The sequence below is a fragment of the Pogoniulus pusillus genome, chromosome 9, assembly GCF_015220805.1.
Source record: "Pogoniulus pusillus isolate bPogPus1 chromosome 9, bPogPus1.pri, whole genome shotgun sequence".
In the NCBI taxonomy this organism is placed as follows: domain Eukaryota; kingdom Metazoa; phylum Chordata; class Aves; order Piciformes; family Lybiidae; genus Pogoniulus; species Pogoniulus pusillus.
Window position 1 is genome coordinate 28,298,277 of NC_087272.1, and position 19,465 is coordinate 28,317,741.

Sequence of the window (19,465 nt, forward strand, 5' to 3'; positions counted from 1 at the left end):
TGTACAATCTGGTGATATGCTATTCCATGATCATATAAAATATGAAAACATTAACATGCAGAATCCCTACTACCTCTCCAAAAGAGGAAACATCTTAAGAGTAGTGTGGATACGTTTCAGTCTCCCACCAGCAGGTACAGGGCAGAAAGCTCCTGAGTGTACAGCAGAACACCTGGGATGTAATGTTTCACTGTTTGGAATAAGCTTTTTTGTACACCCCAAAAGGAAGACCAGCATATTAAGGAGCTGTGTATAATTTGTTGAGGCCTCAACATTAAACATCAGAGAATTTCTTCTTGTTTCAGTACTGGCTCATTAGAAGAAACACAATGCTTCCACATCCCATGTGTGTTATTAACTAAAAGATTTTACACAAAATAGAAGGGAAATATTTGATGTAATTTCATGTATCAACTTACAAATTTTTGTTTATTCCTTCTTGCATAATATGCCAAAATAGCCATTCAGGTAAAATCAGTTCAATGAATCACCTTTAAGCTAACATTGATGTGTGTAAAATAACACATGGCTTTCTGTAAAATAAGTCTATTCTACTGCAAAGAAACCCCTGTAGTTCATTTAAAAGCAAGTTTCATTGCACAACTGTGGCTGTAAAGCATATTCTCAATCAGATTATGCAAAAGGCATGGTTCAAAACATCATCTTTTGATTACAGCAGATTTGCCAGTGTCACATCAAAAGGCTCATATGCAATCCGATTTCCCAGTTTTAATTACTGGAAGCCAGAGAATAATTATACAGTTGATATAAATTCACTTCTCTGAGTATTAATTCAGTCATTTCCTTTTTGTATTTCATGTTTTATATAACAAATACAAAATTATGTTGTACTGGCTGTTAACTATATACAAAGTGGAATGTTAATGAAAGGAAGTCTACAATTCTAAATACATACTTTGGCAAAAATCTAAATCAAAGGTTAGGATTTTTTCTCCTCAGTACACAGATAAAAGATGACTGAAACTAGGATACTTAGTTCCCTTTACAACACTTTTAGATGTGAAGATTTCTTCTTTACTCCCCTTTCATCAAAAATTAACTGAAACAGCACATTAAAGAAAATTATGTCACCCCAGGATAGCTCTACATGTTAATTCTCCCTATGCCCTACTTTATTTTGAGCCAGCAAGTGGCTTGGAGAGCAAAGGTATGAAACTGAAGTTCTGATGAGTGCACAGGAAATATAGCTACCCCAACTGTGCCATCATTATGGGCTAGATCCAAAGCCAGTCATCTTCTTCACCTTTTTGAATTGAAAAAAAAAAATCAGTATCAATTTTATTTGCTATTGTGTGGCTATGGTTAAGCATTGCAACAGTTTACTAACAGTGGCACAACAAATGTGGTTTTGCTGTGACAAAAAGAATACATATCACTGGTCTTTTCTACTCTTTTCTTTATCACTTCTTATGTACGTTGCTGGGTAGCGTGATCAGCCACCCAGGTTCCACAGATGCTTCCATGCTAATTCAGAGGCATTCCCATTTTGTCAGATTTGCAGTTTTACCTTAAAGCACTGCAGAGAAACACATCATCAAGCAAAGTTTTGCAATTGAATCTGCTGCTATCTCTGCAAAGGGGCACACAGAGAATCATTGGTCTTGCTGTCAGGGACTAGTATTTCTAAGCAAGACGCTTCTGGGCAGAGAGGTGAGAGTTGAGCTACTCAGTACTAGGCAAACTTCAAAAAGGTTGTGTCTCCTATAGCCACCACTCCCAAGACATTGAAGCCTGACCTGTCACTTCTGTACAGCAACACTACATGGTGCATACTAGGCGTGACAAGTCATAGAATCATAGAATCAACCAGGTTGGAAGAGACCTCCAAGATCATCCAGTCCAACCTATCACCCAGCCCTAGCCAGTCAACTACACCATGGCACTAAGTGCCTCAGCCAGGCTTTTCTTGAACACCTCCAGGGACGGTGCCTCCACCACCTCCCTGGGCAGCCCATTCCAATGCCAATCACTCTCTCTGGCAAGAACTTCCCTCTAACATCCAGCCTAGACCTACCCTGGCACAACTTGAGACTGTGTCCCCTTGTTCTATTGCTGGTTGCCTGGAAGAAGAGGCCACCCCCCACCTGGCTACAATGTCCTTTCAGGTAGTTGTAGAGAGTAATAAGGTCACCTCTGAGCCTCCTCTTCTCCAGGCTAAACAACTCCAGCTCTCTCAGCCTCTCCTCATAGGGTTTGTGTTCCAGGCCCTTCACCAGCTTTGTTGCCCTTCTCTGGACACGTTCCAGCACCTCAACATCTTTCTTGAATTGAGGAGCCCAGAACTGGACACAGTATTCAAGGTGTGTCCTGACCAGTGCTGAGTACAGGGCATCTATCATGATGTAGATCGTAGTGTCCCTGATTAAAGGATGTATTACGTACTTGTGCACAAAGCAGCAGTGCACAGTGAAGGAGAAAGAGTAGGAGAAATCTTTGGGGTTTTCCTTCTGTACTAGTGCAAACACCTCTTGGCTTCAGATACAAACATATTCTAGTCTGTATCAGGACAAAGAACTGTTTCTAAAAACTCTCGTTTACAGCACATAGAAGTATTCATATGGTAATATGGTGGTAAAATATAGTCCTTTCCATTTCCTAATATTAATATTATATATATATAAGAAAACATCCCATCTACGTATTTCAATCCTTGTGTGAAATATTACTGCATCAGAAAACATTTCACTGAGTTCCACTAAAGGTTTGGAAAGGAATTAGGGCAATTTTTATTAGAACAATTTAAATTTTATCTAGGCATCACTGGCAATTATAAAAATTCTGCCCTTGAGTCATGCTTCATCATAAAAGGGAAATTACAAATGAGAAGTATAATCCTTTCCCAGCACTGAAATGTGTTTTGTTGGTTTCTACAGGGTTTATAACATCTTTGTATACAGGTGTATTCCCTTCCATCACTTTTTCTCATAATTATGTAATAATCTATAATTCATATCTGTTGTGAAAAGATTACTACGTTCCCAGGATTTGTCCCTAAAGTTATTATTAAAGTGGGGGGGGGGGGGAGAAGGGGAGAAGTTTTTCTTTAAAAAGCTCATAATTAAAAACATTTAACACTAAGAATATTATTCTTATGGCAGCCCTTTCACTGCAAGTAGATCTGTGTTAAAGCATTTGTGACAATAAAGCAAGGTTTGAAATTTTGAACACTCTGAAGGACAATGCTGCTCCAAAACAGTGATAAGAATTCTGCCTTACAGGCAGCATGTGCTTTGGCATCACTTTGTAGCAGAAATTTAGTCTTGGACATGAAGTTGTATCAGAAGATAATTTTTGTCTCCAATGTTACAAAGAGAGTGGAAAATAAAGATTTCTCCTTTAAATGAGCTCAGATAGTCAAGTAAATGCTCTGTTCTTATGACGCTACTGAAATCTGGAAGCATAGGCAGAACAGTCCTCCCAACATCACACATGGGACAGATTTCTGATTATTACACAAAACACACTGCATTTTTGATTTATGTAACAGATTGGTGAACAACAACAAACAAAAAAGCCCACAGCCCAACAGATAGCTACATAACTATATATTTGAGATGGATGGGACAACAGAAATAAAGTATCCAGAACACATTTGCTAAGTATCTCTGCTCTCCCATGCAAGCCACAACATGCTTTTATAAGGTCTTCAGTTTGCCTCCATAGGCTCAAAGCATTGCATGCTGTTACTCTCAGAGTCGGCAGCATCTGTGTGTGCTACCAACACATCCTGTTCTTCTTTCCCTAAATCTGGGGCAATGGCTTATCAGCAGACTCTTTTATTATTTCTCCCTTTATCTCATCCGAGTACTTTTACACATATTGTATACCCTGTTCTACCTGTGCAATTTTCGACACTGGGTCTACACATAAATATCTGTGAGCCTTTTACTCTACATCTTTTGTTAAATGTGAGCTCATAAAAGTCAACTGACATTTAAGGAATGAACCTGCTGTAGTTCAGTGTAGTGCTGGCCTATGCAATAAATACAATCTGTCTCAAACTAAGCGAGAGAGAAAACAAGAGCAATGCTGAATCAATCTGCTTTGCTGACTTGGCTGAGACTATAACAGTGCATTGAACTGGACGTTGGATGATCATCATTTTCATTTGATTATTACAGGTGTATGCTACCAGCATACCCACCTTTTAATTTGTTGCCTGACAATTGTTTGCATTCTGATTTTCTCCCGTTGATAAGGTTGAAAAATCAATGCCTTTCTTGTTATCTCAGGAGCTCAGTATATTCTCACTTCTGTTGTTGCCTGCTGCCTAGCCACTATTAAGCAGAGAACTGAAACAGGAACACCTGCCTGGCTGAAACTTCCTGCTTACCAAATCTCTTCTACCCATGTGCAGAAGTGACAGCAATCAGTACAATAGCAAGGGATAATCTATTCTTAGTCACAACAAAAGACAGTGATAAGCATGTGGTAAAAATGAAAGACTGCTATGTGTGAGGTGGAAAATCATCAGACCTCATTCTTACTCTGGCTGCACAAGATTGAGAAGCACTGAAGAAGAAATTTCCAAACAACTTCAATAGCAGTGAAAGACTCTGAAGCCTGCTCAGCTTCTGTCCAGATATATGCAGAGGAATGAGCTCCTTCCTTTTGTCCTCATCTTTTCCTTATTTCATATCCCTGCAGTTCCTGTCAAATTGGTGGTAGAAATACAATCCCCTAGCTATACCTTGCATCTTAAAGGGGAGAGTTTCTACCCCCTCCTCTGCTGGCTGGATAGCAAAACACCTCTCCTCCTTGAAGTCTGCTGCACTGAATCTCATGTATTAGTGCTCCAGGACCCGTATTTTAAAATTACAAGGAGTGAGAATTTCTGTAGAAACCATTACAGTAACCTATCTGAAACAGGCTGATAAACAGCCAATCTTGTGTGTGTTACTGAATATCTCATGAGGGTAATTTACAATTCCTCAGAGAAAACTGAGGTGAAATAGTTCCAGCCTGTGTTTCATCTCAGCAAGCATATCATGCAATGTCCCAAGAATGTTAGCAGCATTAATGCTTGCTTCCTAGCAGTTGCAGCTAGCTAGAATAAATACGAACACTAAGGCTCACACAGCTAAGAGTTTCACCTTGTCTACAGCTGCAACAGGACTTTTGCTTGACTGACAGAAGGACCACACAGTGAAGCCCCCTGGCCATGAAATCTAGGTCCACAGGACAATTTGTGATATGTAGGGTGATAACTGTGCAATCTACAATAAGTAATTTCTATTCTGCTATCTTCATCTAAATCCATCCACCAAAGAATGAGACCACACTTTGGTTCTGTTATGTCATAACGCTACTAATTTTGCATCACACCAAAGGACATTTAGTATTACTAGCCTTAGACAAAGTATTATACAGCATTTCTTGAGATGTAAGCCTAGAGAAAATTTGACATGCCTGCCCATTTATACTGTGCTTTTCTGTTTAATGTCTTAAGTTTAATCCATATTTTTTCAACAATTGCAGGAGCTTTTGTAGTCTCCTGGATATCTTTTCTGTTTCCTGCGGCTAATACTGCACCACTTGTACAACAAAATAAACTTTAAAGGTAAATATAGAGAACCTGACACGCTGTTTTGGATTACAGCAAAGTGGATAACTTTATAGCACAGCTATTTTTCATACCTAAATCCTTACCTGTATTCAATGGCTCATATATTAGGCAATGCCAATACCATTTCTAATGTCTGGGGAAAACCCACTACTTGTGCTTTAATTTAGATGCAACTTGAGAAAGAAATTGGGTGGCACCCAAATCTACAGTTTCTTACTATCATTCACATTTTTACATTTAGGATACAAAGGACACCTATGCTTGGACATGACTAAATGGAAAAGCCTAAGCCAACAATGGCAGTGTTTTCAGTTTCTGTGAGGCTCTCTTCAAATGACCAGAATTCACCAGCAATAGTGAAGATCCAGAAGATTTAGCTATGTCCTCTTTCATAACTTACTTTTAACCTTCTGATTTCAAATTAGGAACCTCTATGTCATCAGCAGATATATTTCCTCTTAACTTCACTGCTTACCTAACATGCAGTTTAGAGTTCCCATCCAACCTTGTTATGTTAAACCAATTAGTGAAGGACCATTTCCTTCTGCAACTGTTAATGAGAACAACAGTTAACACCCGTATTGCCTACCACAGTAAATATGGTTCTGGTAAACACAGCACAGATTTTACTCTGCTTTTTAGTCCAGTTTAATAAAGATTTTTCTTAATAATAAGATTATTTTAGGTTAAAGATGAAAAACCACACTCTGACATCATCTGCTTATTATCCCTTTGGCAGAGTGGGTTTTTTTTCTGAACTACCTCCTAGTATCAAAGAACATTTGCACTGATGCATACATGAATCACAATTAAAGACATTTGAGTTCTAACAGCTAATGATTTAATTAGTTACTAAGCACACCTTCTACTGTTTTAAGTCATTGCTTTCTCTGAAGAAGGTTGTTTATTCTGCCCCTTTTCAGAAGGCCCACCTTTTCCCTCTAAAAGAAGCCAGTTTTAGTTGCTTATAAAGAAAACCCTTCCCACAATGTAACTCCTTCAGCCTTAAGACATTGCCAGCCTTAAGGTATTGCTTTTGGGGAAACCACAGTCAGAACAGGCATTTAAAAAATTGGGTTTCAGATATTGCATTTTAATAATGTCAAATTTAAAATCTGACATTTTGACAAAGCATACATTTAATGCCCTGCTATTTAAATTTGGGTTGTGAGTTCTGTTTAAAAAGGCCAGTCTCTTGTTCCTCTGAAAAAAATCACTTTGCAGTTTTTAGTTACAAACTGCTAATAAACAGAATTCACAAGCATTTAGATCACAGTAGTCTAGGTCTGCATGCATTAAGCATCCTTAGACTCCTCACTGAAAGCTCAAGCACAAACAGAAACAACTCTTCATGTTGTTCTTACAGATTGAGTATGCTTGCTGCAGATAAAGACCTGTCCAGAGAAACCTGAAATTAGGAGCAGTAGGGGGGGAACATACAGAAGGAGAGAGATGGACAGATGTTGAGATATCTACTGAAACAACTGAGCTTAAGTTAATTTTGTCAGATATAAAGCATATGTTAAACCACCTGTGAATAAAGATTTTTACTGCTGCTGCATTATCACAGAAATACAAGAAAGCCATGTATTGCAAAAATTACAGTATAAATTTTAATGGTGCAGAATATTATTCATGCCATCAACCATCTCTCTCAGAGAATATAAATTACTGCACAGATGTTATGCAACATATAAGTATGCTTAATTTAGTTTAAGATAGAAAATTGTCCTTGTAGTAGAGACTTCCTTTTTCCATGCTAATCAAAATGGACTTGCTTCCTCAAAAGATACTTTCTGAGGGGTCAGCAGCACTCAGATGCAAATATTTTGTGTTAGAAAAGTGAAAGATGCTGATAAAACCTGAAAATTCACTGAAATAATGGCACAAAGCAATCAGAAGAACATCACATGGTCCTGGACATGGGCATTTACAGATTGTAGACATTATAAAGAACTTCCAAGTGAAAAAAGAAAATAAATTTAAAAGCTAGTAGGAGCTGCTCATTTCTCAGTGCAAACAGATTCTATCCTGCCCACTTTCCATACATAATTGATATTGTCCTGCATCTCAAAATTGGTGCTCTCAAAGGTCAGCTATTCACATTCACCCAAAATCATAGAATCACAGAATGTTTTAGGTTGGATGAGACCTCCAAAGGTCATCTAGTCCAGGCCCCTGGTAGTCAGCAGGGGCATCCTCCACTAGATCAGGCTTCTCAGAGCCTTGTCGAGCCTGACCTGGAATACCTCCAGGGATGGGGCCTCAACTACCTCCTGGGGCAACCTATTCCAGAGTTTCACCACTCTCATTGTGAAGAACTTATTCCCAACATACAGTCTAAATCTGATGTCTCATTTCAAAATGCTGCACTTCATCCTTTCATTAGAGGCTTTTGTAAGCAATCCCTCTCCAGCCTTCTTTTACACCTCCTTCAGCTACTGGATGGCCACTATTAGGTAGCCATAGAGCTTTCTCTTCTCCAAGCTGAACAACCCCAGTTCCCTCAGCTTGTCTCATAACAGAGGTGCTCCAGCCCTCCAATCATCTTTGTAGCCCTCCTCTGAAGCCACTGCATCACATCCATGTCCTTCCTGTGTTGAGGATTCCAGAGCCTGACATAGTACTCCAGGTGAGGTCTCACCAGAGCAGAGTAAATAATGAATATTCTAGTTTCTGAGAAGAACACACTCAGAGACGTTCTTCCAGGTCTTGCTTGTTTTACTTGGGACTCAACCTGGTTTTCTGGAGTGTTAGCTGGATGGACCTCCACTGGAATTAGTGCCTTTTGGGTTGGGTACTGTCTAGACGTAGAAATACCTCAGTTTTAAAAGCTCTTAAAATCAAATGAACACAGATAGTGTTGAAAAGAATTTCACAGCCATTGCCAAGAAAAGAAATAAAATTCTTCATTATTCATGTCATGGTCTGGATCATGTTACTATGCAATGGCCTTAATCAATAAAATCTGGATTTAAACAAAGCATATTGATGAGAGGAATGGGAGGCAAAAGAAGGACTAGCCAGAATTAGATCCAATGGCAATCAATATCATTTTTTGTTCTTCAGAAATGGTGAAGTACCCAATGATGCCAGAGTTTTTAAGAGTTTAAAGTTTACAGCTTCCAAATACTGCTTGCCAAGCAAGTTTTGTGGGTCTTTTTATTACTCTGGATGAACTCTATACAGATCTGTGCTGGGGGAAGAAATGACAAGCTGTGAAGTATCTTTAACATATATCCACCAGAACCTAGGTACACTTGCATTCCAATATCAAATCCTTATATCTGTCCTATATTATCCCAGTACTGTTTTGCAGAAACTGCTAACGTGAGAATAACTTCTAAGGGTTGATTACATCTATGCAGGGCAAAGATTCCTGTTCCAGAAGAATTTGGTGTGACAGTTAACTTTAAGTCTAAAGTACTCTCTGGCCTCAAAAAAAAAAATCTATTAAATTGTTTAACTGCTAAAAACAAACTAAAAACAAACCACAAAAACATGCAAACAAACAAAGCCACAACAACAAAATCCAAACAGCAAAAAAATAGAACATCCAAACCAAACACCCCAAAAACACCCTAACCACAACCAATCTCAGAGACAATCAAAGAAAAAAAATATTAAAAATAAGACTGATGCCTGTAAATTTAACTGAGTAAGGAAGCAGAAAGCCTAAAACAAAACTGTGCAACATTAATCTCATAGAATCAACCAGCTTGGAAGAGACCTCCAAGATCATCCAGGCCAACCTAGCACCCACCCCTATCCAGTTACCTAGACCATGGCACTAAGTGCCTCATCCAGGCTTTTCTTCAACACCTCCAGGGATGGCAACTCCACCACCTCCCTGGGCAGCCCATTCCAATGGCAAATCACTCTCTCTGGCAAGAACTTCCTTCTAACATCCAGCCTGTTCCAGCGATCTTTATCCGGGCATCAGTAAAGACACTTTAAATATCACCTTGTTAAAATATTTTGTTACACATAGAAACACATTATGGAAATACACAACAGCCAGGAGTGCAAGAAAGGAAAACTTCATGTTCTCAACTCTATTAGGCTTTTGGTAAAGAGCCACAGAATCATATCGTCAAGACAAGAGTAGAGAGGAGTTCCAGTGCTGTCTCACAGTTAAGAAAGGTTATTCATGAAAATCATGGGTTTCAAGGCTAACTTGGGCAACCATTTGAGTAACCAGGTGATATGAATACCTGCTGGTAGTTTGAACTAAAAAATTTATTTGGGTTAACATGGCCCTGCTATGGAATACATAGTACGGATCCAGCACAATATTTCTACTTCCAGCATTAAGATTCAGCACAACACAAACCTCCCTATTTAACATTTAAGAGAGATGACTATTCAGAGATTAATAAAAGTCAGTAATGAATTGTCCTGTTGTAAACATTAGAAGCAATTTCTGTAGATACGTCTGGAAATATCCCAAACTGCAAAATGTCAATATGATATAGGAAGTAAAAATAATTGTAAACACTTGACATGAAAAGAAACCTGTTAGGACCATTTTTCACCTAATTACTGCAGTTCTTCAATGCATGCTGTCTAGGGAAAATCTTTTAGATTAAAATACATTTAAAGGCTAAGAGGAGCCATGTTCTCAGGACTGCAATATGAAAGGTAATAATGCAGCACATGGTATAATCAATTAAAGAAGCAGTTGGATAGGTACCAAGTAACTGATATCAGTGAAATATTCTACGGATAAGATTCATTCTGTCAGGTCGCTCCATGTACTTTCACTCAAACTGCCTACCCAATTCAATACAGTAGGACAAAATTTACCCTTAGTTATACCACTAGAAAATAATTCATTATATATATAAATAGATCAGACATGTCTAGTTTGAGGATGGGCATGTTTCAGGATACAAATTACCTTCAGTTAATATAGTTTACCTTAGTGTGGGCTAGGCAAAACTGAAAGTTTATACATAGTGGCATTTTGCTCCATCACAGAAAAATATGCAGGAAAAAAAATTCCCCCTCCATCAAAACAGGAAAAACATACTGACATCCATCAAAATCATTTGAATTTAGTTTGGGAACCTGATCTTCTTAAGTGCCCACATCCTGTTTTTTAAATTCTTCCTTCATGTGCAGAGAAACTGAGAGATTGACAATTTAATGACTTGAATCATTTATTCACCAAACAAGAACACCACAGGCAAGGGATGAGGCCAAGACTTTCTACCGTTTCTTTTCTGTGCCTCAACCCTGACCTGGAAAGATCCAATCAATGGCTAAAAGGACATTAATCTTTCAGACCAGTAAGATCTTCAACTTTCTATTAGGAATAAAGATAACATTTTGTAGCAATCCTGACCAGAAAACATTAAAAAAAAGAAATTAGTGAGCCATACAATAGTAAACTGGAGTAGGGCCAGGCCGGTGCTGTGCAATGTTGTGCTGCACTGCATGTAGTTTATCCTTCAGGCCAGTGTTCTGGTGCACAAACCCCTTGCCCACAGGATAAGCTCAGCCTGCTCTTTGTAGAAGAGGGTCCTGCTGGCAACTCCCACTTAGTTCCAGCAATTATACCTCCTGCATCACCTTGCTTTATCTAAAAGTACAGTAAGAAATTCTCATGTGAACATCCTCTCTGTGTGACTGAAGAAACAATGAATAGAGCTGTTTTCTTATAAGAATGCCCTATAATAGCTTCAGTGATCAAAGTGAGGAAACTTTTTCTACAGGTGAGGTCTGCACAATGTGTTACAGGCTGGCCAGAGGCATTTTTGGTGCTACACCACTCAGGGTTCGCAGCGTCTGAGGAACACAAGACTATTTACAATATTCTCTTTTATTACTGTGTTAGTTCTAACAAATGGTGTTTTGAATGATACTTTAATGATATAGACTACATAGAGAGCCTGATTTCCTTTCTTAGTTGGCATAACTGACTATCACCTCCTGGTGCAAAACTTGTTCTTTGCAAGTTTAAGATCTGTTGACAATTTTCAGCATCACCTCTAGGAATTATATGAAGAGCAGTTTCAGGTAGGAGTCCTGTTTTTTCTCACTCCACATATCTTGCTGTGAAAAAAGTATGAAAGGACTGTATAGCAGGAAAAAAAAAGTTGAAATTAAGACTATGACACCACATCATCAAGTTTGTCTTAGATGTATGAGTCTTACAAGGAAATAGGAGCAGTTTTGGTTTTGTCTTTTCTTGATGGTGTAAGAAGCACAGGAGAGAGTTTGATGAAATAGCCAAGAAATCTGTAAGAGAAAAATTAACTATGGGGAAAGTTCTGCCTTGAGATTTTTCCAGTGGAATTTGTATCCAAATAGACTTAAAGGCATTAAGTTGTAACTAAAGATGAGACAAGGTCAACCAAAACATCTTACTCTGAGGCACAGAAACTTAATGGCGAAGCCTTTCTCCATGTATTATTTCCCCCAGCACCTTGGAAGTTTGCCAAAAAGAAAAAAAGAAGAAAAAAACCCCAAAACAATAAAAACTCAAACAACTACACAAAAAAAGTCACTCAGCCATTTCCAAGATTTCCTCCATACTTTATGTCCTTATTTTTGACAACAGCTACTGTATTCTGCAACACAGAATTCTGAGATGGACAGGACCAGGCATTGAAAAAAAAGAGAGAGAGAAATGCAAGTGATGTATTTTTAAACAAAGAAGTGAAGAAGGGGGGAAATGGAGATTAAAAATGAAAGCAAGTATAAATGAGAACTAAAGATCAGCATTTTTTTATGAGCATCAAGAAATGGAAATGGAACACCACTGCAGAGTCTAAGCTACATTGTTAGTCCCAGACCCAAGGGGGTCAGAGCTTATGTTTAACAACACTATAAATATAGGATGAATATGAGAGTATAAAACTCTAAATAAAATTGATTGGAAAACTTCAGTTTTGCTAATTGTCACAAAGTCAGACAAGAAAACACATGACAAAGAACCCAAGATTCTACCTGAAATGTTTCTCAAAGTCAGAGCACACAGAAAACAGGCTTTGTGCCACAAATACAGTAAGAGAAGAAAGAGCATTTGGGAAAAGAGATAAGAATGGCAGTGTATAATATCCCTTTGCAGTGTTCAAAAACACCAGTCAAGTGTGAAAAGTGTGGAAAGAGAATGACTACAGCAAGAGGAATCCTTCACAGTGAATGATGGGCAGTATTACCTTGGAGGCAGCTATCAGTCTGAAAGAAAGTAAATGAACTATTATAGTTAATTGAAGCCAACAACAGGAATACAAGGCCACATGTTGCCAGAAGTATATAAACTCACTGAAGAAACAGAACTAGCACTACAGTTTTCTCTAACACCAGAGTGCATAGGTATGTGAAATAGGGAAACAAACACCTGTTGAAATTTCACATGGGAAAAGTAAGTGTCTGTCTGAAAACTATTCAGCAGAGACACAACCTTTTCCTCACTGGAACTACTCAAAAATGGTACAAATAAGACAAATAAAACAAAGAAATCTTCCAGGGGAAAGGGGATACCTAGTTGAAGTGGATAATGTCCAGAATAAATATAGCTACCCTATTAGCCATAGACCAGGGAATGCACTACATGTGCCATTTGCCCTAGGAATATGATTTGACAAGCTCAAAGCAAGAAATGAAAACTATCAGATGGCAAACCTTACAGAAAATAATAAATAAGTAAACCTTAATCTCTGTATTGACCTACAGAAAACCACAACTTACACAAGTTAGTATTTTCCACTACTTACAAGAGACAAAAATCTAGGAGTTGTCTGATGCCAAGTATTTTTCTGTACCTCTCATTTCTGCAGTAGTCTGGAAGGTGCTTTTAAAAACCACGTAGCATACATATATGGTGCATATTCAATATGCACCTCTTTCCAATATGCTGTTCTCTCAGGCTGCCATTTGGGTTGTGTCCAGCAATCAGGCTGTTTTAGTAAACCATACACACATTTTCAACAGTCTGCTGCGTATGAACATCTGTGTAGGTGACATTTTGAAATCAAATGGGTGTAAAGGGGAAAAAGTACATGGCCAGAGGTTTCAAGCACTTTTAGAAAAGAACTCAAGTTGTCAAGTTACAGTTAGCTTAAACAACCACCACTAAAAAACTACACTCTGCATGAATAACAGTTCTGAAAGCAATTATTACAGTAAGAGGCTTGATAAACAAGAAGCATGTTTAAGTCTATCATAAATATCACTTGCTCAAAAGACAAGAGGAACCAAGATTTTCCATGTGTGGAAAACTACATTTCATCTGATTAAGCCTTTCAGCCTATAGAAAGAGCTGCCACTAGGAAATAAAATGGTTCTGTGCTATAGGTCAGGTTGTGGTGCTTACAAAACAACTTTGAGCAGACCAATTTAGATATTTTGTAGCATGCTAAAGATTGAATAAAGCCAATATCAAAACAAAACAAAAGATCTCTGAAGATACCTGATGAAACAGGCGTATGAACTACTGAGCAAGAACTCTGAAGCCAATATTCAATATTCACCAACATTCAGAAGCCCAAATTAAGTTCTCCCTAAAATATGTACAACAATATGTGAGCTTTTTTAGAAATGCAGGTAAAGAAAGTTAGAAAAATCATTCTGCTGATGATACAAAACCAAGTATTATGGGGTTTTGTGGTGGAGGGGCAGCAGCCCCAAAACTGAGGCCTCTCTATGCCTCTGCATGCCTGGACATGTTTTTCGGCCAGGGACTCATGGCAGTAAACAGGTTGTGTAACACACACACCCCCAGCCCGTGTACCTCTGGGGTCTGCCCAGGTGATCCCCTATTGGGAGGTCCAGGCAAACAGCTACTGCCTATTAAGGTAAGGTTTGGCTTACTGCCAGCCTGATTGGGCACTTTAGATGGCCAAATGAGCCACGGATCTCGGCTCAGAGTCTATAAAGAGAGGTGCAAAGGAGCACCACATGGTCAGTGTTCAGAAGTTCAGACTTAGAGGTTCAGATTCAGCAATTTGATCATATAGCAGCACCCTGCTGCCCTGACTTGCTTGCATGGCCTAGACACAGGATCAGGCCTCACTCACTTGCAAACATTACTGAGGCACAGACCTCATGCACTGATCTCAAGGTGCAGTCAAGCTGTCTGCGAGCCCTTTGAGAAGCAGAGCACATGCATGCCTGCATTTCATACATATATGGAGAGCCAAGAGCCCCTTGCTTAAGCTCAAGAGCAGCTGTACACACTGGCTTGCTACCTTGCATTTATCTACGGAGCTCAAGTCTCCCTGCAGCCCGGCAGACCCTGCTTGCCTGGCATATACTGCTTAGCAGCTGTTCTGTAAGTCTGGAAAGATCCAGGCCCAGCAGACCCTCAGACTGTCTGCAAACCTACAAACACAGCCTGCTAGCTGTGAGACTGACCATGTCAGAAGCTACACGGACGAATCCTTCTCCTGCACCTGGATATCCTGCCAGCTGATCATCCCTGGACACAGCATCCAGAAGAAGCAACAGCACCAAGGCAGAGACCACTTCACCCCAGGAGAGAAGGTTAGAGAAATCCTGTTTACCCCAGAGACTGGGAACACTTATCATTCCCCTGCAAGCCAGGACAGATTTCAGCTTCACCAAGACCCAAATACTGGGCAGACGCTGTGACACAATCCCGGGAGGGTGATTAATGATTAACACTTAAGATCAACACATTTAAGCAAGCTTTAATTCCTTTGTAATATAAGTTACCTCTGTCTTAAGAGCACACACAGTTTCAGCCCTTGCTGGACAAACAGTATAGTTGTTAAGAGGCATTAAGCCTAAGGGAATCTTTCCCTCTGCCTATAGTTGTTGATAATTTGATATCTCCATTTAATAATCAATCCCTGTAAATATATGCCACTGTTTTCATAACTTTGCACATAACAAACCTGATTTCATAGTGGTAGGGGACAGCACAAATTTGTAAATATTCATTTTAATTTAAAAAAATTAAAAATTAATACGGCCCCAAATTAATTTCTCACCGCCCTCTTACAGAGGAGGAATAAGAGCAACCCCTCCACCACAGTTTTTTCCTCAGAAACCAACCCTTGAGCCATTCAGTGAACACTAGTCTGTATTTGCATCATGGGGCTGAGTGGAATCTGATGATGATATTCAATACCATGCTGCCATCATGCCAGTTTCAAAATGAAAGTGATGGCTGGATAAAAGCATCACAGGGCTTGAAGTCTAGTTTATAACATGAGAAGCTTCTTGCTTCCAGTTGCTGGTTTTCAGGAGTTGGCCTTTTCTGCTGGGTGGGCTGGGTGTTGGGGGAGGGGTTGGCAGGGAGGGTGTGAGGAATGACCTGGCAGCATAAACTGCAGTTATTCAAGCAAAAAAAAAATATTTCTGTGGAAGGTCAGCAGTTATACACCTTTAAAAGCATTTTCTGAGTTCCTTTCCTCTCTTACTTTCATCTCATTAACTGCTAGAGCTAGTTTTCTATTTAATTTCAGAGGAGTTTTACAGATGTGAACAATGGAACGATAAGAAGCCATTAGCATTTGTCTGTGTGGTTCTTCCAGAACTAACATCAACATTTAGATCTTGATTTGATCACTCACTGCTATAGCAGTTCGAATATTGTATGACAAATACTCTGCAACCAGGTGAGTTAGGGCTGGGGGAAGTTTTTCTAGCAATAGAAATAACTAAGGCACTAAAGACATTTTTATCTTCCCAGTATACTGTCAGGCAAGGGGTACCATGTAAAACACAACACACAAAAAACAACTGAACCAAATATCCCACATAAATTGGAAAGTCTTTCTCCTCTTCTCCCTCTTGATTTTAGAGGCATACAGGCTCTTGGCACACAATTTCTCTGAGCCAATTTGGCAAGTCACTGGATTTTTCTCCAGAATGAGTTCTTTATATCAAAGACAAAACACTTAACAAAATGACCCAGAATATCCACTGATACTTAGTGTACTTTTTGGCACAGATCTCAAGCAAGCACCCTGCTAAACACCACTGGTTAGATACGTATTTTCTTACACTCTATTTTCAGCACTTTCTGCCAACGTATATTTCTTACACAAGTTAATATGCAAACATTGCTGGCCCATTACTGTTAAGAAATGAGGAATTTTAAGGGTTGTTAAACACTCTGCAAATAGACTTAGCTGAAATTTATTCAGCACAGGTGTTCTTATAATTAGGTAATATTGGAAAAATGGTCCTTGTACTTTACCCTTTTTATGCAGGAATGGATATCATAATTTTTAATTAAGCAAAATGCCTTCCATTAGAAATAAACATTGAGTGTAAAACACTACTTATTTATAACGTTTTATAATAATATCTGTTATACTTAATTACATATTTAAGTCATACTTACTAAATTTTACTATAAACAAAAGCACTGACACTTGGAAGAACCATCTTATAACCATAATGGAAACAGGAAGCTCATGAAGTTTTACTGCTTTGTGTTTGTGAGTATAACCTTGTTATTCTAAAGGGGACAGAGTGATTCCATACAGAGAAACCTAGAATTCATTTTTAATGAGCCCTGACAGTAGTCACAAGGTCTAACAGAAATTCCAGACCTGTGATGTTGGTGAATATTTGATAAATATTCAGCGAACTTGATCCCAGCCAGCAAAAGTTTCAGTTGATTTATGAACATACTTCTGTTAGTTCAACTACACATACTCATTGCAGTTATTAAACAGCTACATTGGCAGATGTCGTTCACTGAGATAAGGAGGCATCTCAAATGCTTTATAACATGCATGTTGCCATTCTGATTACAGGATCAGTAGCAGTTTAATCAAAGGAGAAACTATGCTTCAGAAATTGTTATGGGGCTGTGAGGTTAATTGTTTTAGCTCTGCCAAGGGATAGTTTAGTTTCAAAAAAAAAACTACATTTAGGAAAAAAAAAACCCACACATGCCAATTCATTCTACATGAAAGACTAAAGAAAACAAAGAGTGAGAGCCTTTTAATTCAGAGGAGACTGAAGGTGGACATTTAGGGTAGGGGGGAGAGGTTGAATACCTATATACAATTGTGCTATCTGTTAAAGGAAGAAATTACCTGTGACTAATACATGTTAGTCAGTAAAAGCATTTCTCTCAGCATGTCTCTGATAGTCTGCAATTTTAAGCTACATTTAAAGATACAAAAAGTGGCAAAACAAAAAAACAAAAGGGGAACGTAAGCAGAGAGAAGCCCAGGCAGTAATTAACACTTGCACACTTCTGTGTTTAAAGATCCAATGAAAAAATTTGAGATCCTGAGTTCCATACAAAAGGCAAGGGATTTTCTTTTAGCTGCAGCTCTTGATAATGTAAACTCACTGAGCATTAGTGCAAAATTTTCCCATAGCACTAACAGTGAGGGCATGAGAACACAGCTTTAGAGGCATACATGAAAGAAATGAATGTGCATATATTTGTGTGGAATTCAACATATATATACACACACATAGCTACATATATTAGTAGATCATAGAAACAACCAGGTTGGAAGAGACCTCCAAGATCATCCAGTCTAACCTAGCACCCAGTCCTAGCCAGTTAACGAGACCATGGCACTGAGTGCCTCAGCCAGGCTTTGCTTGAACACCTCCAGGGATGGTGACTCCACCACCTCCCTGGGCAGCCTATTCCAATGGCAAATCACTCTCTCTGTGAAGAACTTCCTCCTAACATCCAGCCTATACTTCCCCTGGCACAACTTGAGACTGTGTCCCCTTGTTCTGTTGCTGGTTGTCCGGGAGAAGAGACCAACCCCCACCTGGCTACAACTTCCCTTCAGGTAGTTGTAGACAGCAATGAGGTCAGCCCTGAGCCGCCTCTTCTCCAGGCTAAACAACCCCAGATTTACTTATGTATATTCTATTGGGACAACAATGTAATGAAAAATCAGGGGAAGTAGGACAGGACATTGAGGTGGAAAGTTTGTATACAAAGAAAGCTTTGGGTAATGTTTTAAGATACAGTTCAAGATGCACTGTTTGACACTTCCTCACAAAGTCCTGTGCTGGATAAAAAACAGGATGAGTTGTCCATCAAGCCCTTTAAGGTCATACGAAAGGAGATCCCATAGTCCCTCCTGCTTCTGACCCTGTCAGTCTATGTTACCAGATGATCTTTGAGGGTGTTAAGGAGGAGTTTGAATCTGGGTTAGAAGTGAATTGTAATGAGGCTGACATAAAAAACATCAAACATATAAAGAAAATTTCTCCAAACTTCTTTACAATTAACACACAGAGACTATTACACGCTTGGCAAAGCTATTTTTGTACAAGGTTTATATAGAGTCAGATTAAAGGTAAACCATTTAGGAAAGGTTTTAGTAAATTCAAACGTCTGGAGAATCTTGCAGCACAAACTCCTGCTTAAATGTTAAACATAAACTTCCACAAACTCCAGAAAAGAGAGTCATTCACTGGCCAGAGTGCCAATATTTGTAATCCAAAGGTACATGTAGAAGCATAAACCAGGAAAAATATAGTCCCAGTCACATGGCGATGATGCAGCAGGGTTTTGCTGCTTGTGTAGCTCAGATTGAGCATGTTGTCTGAGAAGATCCACGGACGGGAAGCAAACCCTCCATGGCTCTCAGAGCACTCAGCCACCTGGGTGAAGCAGGATCCAGGTTTATGGGCTGGAGCAGTCCAATTGGGTGCTGTGTATAGCAAAGGAGTCGGCCTTTGGGCTGCAGCAGCTGGCCGGCAGGTCCCAGTGCCACAACTCATTGCTAGACTCAGCCAGAGTGCAAATGGATCCGGGCTCAGCTAAGCTCAAGCAGGCAGCTGTACCCCAGCGCAGGACAAGCTGTTTCAGTGCCTTGGCTCAGTGCGGAAGACAGGTAGGATCAGGTCTTCCCTTCATGCTACGCACAGTGCAAGGGCACTCAAGGCAAACAGGTATGGGACAAAACA